Genomic DNA, 4,197 nt, shown 5'->3' on the forward strand with positions numbered 1-4,197 from the left:
GGATGCAGCCAAGAAAGCAATCAGGGCTCGAGGCAAGGGATGCATCAAGGATAGCAATCATGTTGTGAGGCGAGATTCCAAAGGCTAAACGTGAGAGGCTGCAGGGTCGACTCAGAGAGGTCTATGCATGTGAGAGGCTGAAAGCAAGGTCGACTCGGAGCGGTCTATGCATCGGGCGCGCTTGGGGCGACTACCAGTGCCAACCCCTTATCCCGCGACGCGTCCGACAAAGAGAACGTTCCAAGGCGGCAGAGGAGGTTACCAGCCGAAGGATGCAGTAGCAATAACAGGTATAGTTCCGCGGCGGCCGAGAAGACTCACCGCATAGGAATCGGGATGCGAGGCGAGGGATGCGGCGGGAAGGCCCCGACGGCTAAACGGAAGAGGCTGCAGGGCCGCCTCGGAATGGTCCAAGCATCGGATGCGATTGGGACGACTACCAGTGCCAACCCCTTATCCCGCGATGCGTCCGATACACAGATAGTTCCAAGGCGGCCGAGGAGCCTCACCGCATATCAATCGGGGTGCGAGGCGAGGGATGGGGCGGGAAGGCCCCAACGGCTAGACGGAAGAGGCTTCAGGGCCACCTCGGAATGGTCCAAGCATCGGACGCGCTTGGGGCGACTGCCAGTGCCAACCCCTTATCCCGCGATGCGTCCGATACACAGATGGTTCCAAGGCGGCCGAGGAGCCTCACCGCATAGCAATCGGGGGTGCGAGGCGAGGGATGGGGCGGGAAGGCCCCAACGGCTAGACGGAAGAGGCTTCAGGGCCGCCTAGGAATGGTCCAAGCATCGGACACGCTTGGGGCGACTACCAGTGACAGCCCCCTATCCCGCGATGCGTCCGATACGAAGATGGTTCCAAGGCGGCCGAGGAGCCTCACCGCATAGCAATCGGGGTGCGAGGTGGGGGATGCGGCGAGATGGCCCCAACGGCTAGACGGAAGAGGCCACAGGGCCGCGTCGGAATAGTCCAAGCATCGGACGCGCTTGGGGCGACTACCAGTGACAACCCCTTATCCCGCGATGCGTCCGATACGAAGATAGTTCCAAGGCGGCCGAGGAGCCTCACCGCATAGCAATCGGGGTGCGAGGTGGGGGATGCGGCGAGATGGCCCCAACGGCTAGACGGAAGAGGCTGCAGGGCCGCCTCGGAATAGTCCAAGCATCGGACGCGCTTGGGGCCACTACCAGTGACAACCCCTTATCCCGCGATGCGTCCGATACGAAGATAGTTCCAAGGCGGCCGAAGAGCCTCACCGCATAGCAATCGGGGTGCGAGGTGGGGGATGCGGCGAGATGGCCCCAACGGCTAGACGGAAGAGGCCACAGGGCCGCCTCGGAATAGTCCAAGCATCGGACGCGCTTGGGGCGACTACCAGTGACAACCCCTTATCCCGCGATGCGTCCGATACGAAGATAGTTCCCAGGCGGCCGAGGAGCCTCACCGCATAGCAATCGGGGTGCGAGGCGAGGGATGCGGCGAGATGGCCCCAAAGGCTAGATGGAAGAGGCTGCAGGGCTGCCTCGGAATAGTCCAAGCATCGGACGCGCTTGGGGCGACTACCACTGCCAACCCCTTATCCCGCGATGCGTCCGATACACAGATAGTTCCGAGGCGGCCGAGGAGGTGGGGGATGCAGCGAGATGGCCCCAACGGCTAGACGGAAGAGGCTGCAGGGCCGCCTCGGAATAGTCCAAGCATCGGACGCGCTTGGGGCGACTACCAGTGACAACCCCTTATCCCGCGATGCGTCCGATACACAGATAGTTCCGAGGCGGCCAAGGAGCCTCACCGCATAGCAATCGTGGTGCGAGGTGGGGGATGCGGCGAGATGGCCCCAACGGCTAGACGGAAGAGGCTGCAGGGCCGCCTCGGAATGGTCCAAGCATCGGATGCGCTTGGGGCGACTACCACTGCCAACCCCTTATCCCGCGATGCGTCCGATACACAGATAGTTCCAAGGCGGCCGAGGAGCCTCACAGCATAGCAATCAGGGTGCGAGGCGAGGGATGCGGCGAGAAAGCCCCAACGGCTAGAGGGAAGAGGCTTCAGGTCCGCCTCGGAATGGTCCAAGCATCGGACGCGCTTGGGGCGACTACCAGTGACAACCCCTTATCCCGCGACGCGTCCGATACACAGATAGTTCCAAGGCGGCCGAGGAGCCTCACCGCATAGCAATCGGGGTGCGAGGCGAGGGATGCGGCGAGAAGGACCCAACGGCTACACGGAAGAGGCTTCGGGGCCGCCTCGGAATGGTCCAAGCATCGGACGCGCTTGGGGCGACTACCAGTGACAACCCCTTATCCCGCGACGCGTCCGATACACAGATAGTTCCAAGGCGGCCGAGGAGCCTCACCGCATAGCAATCGGGGTGCGAGGCGAGGGATGCGGCGAGAAGGACCCAACGGCTAGACGGAAGAGGCTTCGGGGCCGCCTCGGAATGGTCCAAGCATCGGACGCGCTTGGGGCGACTACCAGTGACAACCCCTTATCCCGCGACGCGTCCGATACACAGATAGTTCCAAGGCGGCCGAGGAGCCTCACCGCATAGCAATCGGGGTGCGAGGCGAGGGATGCGGCGAGAAGGACCCAACGGCTAGACGGAAGAGGCTTCGGGTCCGCCTCGGAATGGTCCAAGCATCGGACGCGCTTGGGGCGACTACCAGTGACAACCCCTTATCCCGCGACGCGTCCGATACACAGATAGTTCCAAGGCGGCCGAGGAGCCTCACCGCATAGCAATCGGGGTGCGAGGCGAGGGATGCGGCGAGAAGGACCCAACGGCTAGACGGAAGAGGCTTCGGGTCCGCCTCGGAATGGTCCAAGCATCGGACGCGCTTGGGGCGACTACCAGTGACAACCCCTTATCCCGCGACGCGTCCGATACACAGATAGTTCCAAGGCGGCCGAGGAGCCTCACCGCATAGCAATCGGGGTGCGAGGCGAGGGATGCGGCGAGAAGGACCCAACGGCTAGACGGAAGAGGCTTCGGGTCCGCCTCGGAATGGTCCAAGCATCGGACGCGCTTGGGGCGACTACCAGTGACAACCCCTTATCCCGCGACGCGTCCGATACACAGATAGTTCCGAGGCGGCCGAGGAGCCTCACCGCATAGCAATCGGGGTGCGAGGCGAAGGATGCGGCGAGAAGGACCCAACGGCTAGACGGAAGAGGCTTCGGGTCCGCCTCGGAATGGTCCAAGCATCGGACGCGCTTGGGGCGACTACCAGTGACAACCCCTTATCCCGCGACGCGTCCGATACACAGATAGTTCCAAGGCGGCCGAGGAGCCTCACCGCATAGCAATCGGGGTGCGAGGCGAGGGATGCGGCGAGAAGGACCCAACGGCTAGACGGAAGAGGCTTCAGGGCCGCCTCGGAATGGTCCAAGCATCGAACGCGCTTGGGGCGACTACCAGTGACAACCCCTTATCCCGCGACGCGTCCGATACACAGATAGTTCCGAGGCGGCCGAGGAGCCTCACCGCATAGCAATCGGGGTGCGAGGCGAGGGATGCGGCGAGAAGGACCCAACGGCTAGACGGAAGAGGCTTCAGGGCCGCCTCGGAATGGTCCAAGCATCGGACGCGCTTGGGGCGACTACCAGTGACAACCCCTTATCCCGCGACGCGTCCGATACACAGATAGTTCCGAGGCGGCCGAGGAGCCTCACCGCATAGCAATCGGGGTGCGAGGCGAGGGATGCGGCGAGAAGGACCCAACGGCTAGACGGAAGAGGCTTCAGGGCCGCCTCGGAATGGTCCAAGCATCGGACGCGCTTGGGGCGACTACCAATGACAACCCCTTATCCCGCGACGCGTCCGATACACAGATAGTTCCGAGGCGGCCGAGGAGCCTCACCGCATAGCAATCGGGGTGCGAGGCGAGGGATGCGGCGAGAAGGACCCAACGGCTAGACGGAAGAGGCTTCAGGGCCGCCTCGGAATGGTCCAAGCATCGGACGCGCTTGGGGCGACTACCAGTGACAACCCCTTATCCCGCGACGCGTCCGATACACAGATAGTTCCGAGGCGGCCGAGGAGCCTCACCGCATAGCAATCGGGTTGCGAGGCAGATTATTGGGAAGGGAACCCCCTGGGATGCGGCTCAAGCAGTGCCCAAAGGGACTGGAATGCGGAATCACATCGAGAGACCCAAATGCTATACGAGGGCTCAAATCGAATTATCGATT

This window comes from Cryptomeria japonica, unplaced genomic scaffold (genome assembly GCF_030272615.1).
Source record: "Cryptomeria japonica unplaced genomic scaffold, Sugi_1.0 HiC_scaffold_65, whole genome shotgun sequence".
Classification (NCBI taxonomy): domain Eukaryota; kingdom Viridiplantae; phylum Streptophyta; class Pinopsida; order Cupressales; family Cupressaceae; genus Cryptomeria; species Cryptomeria japonica.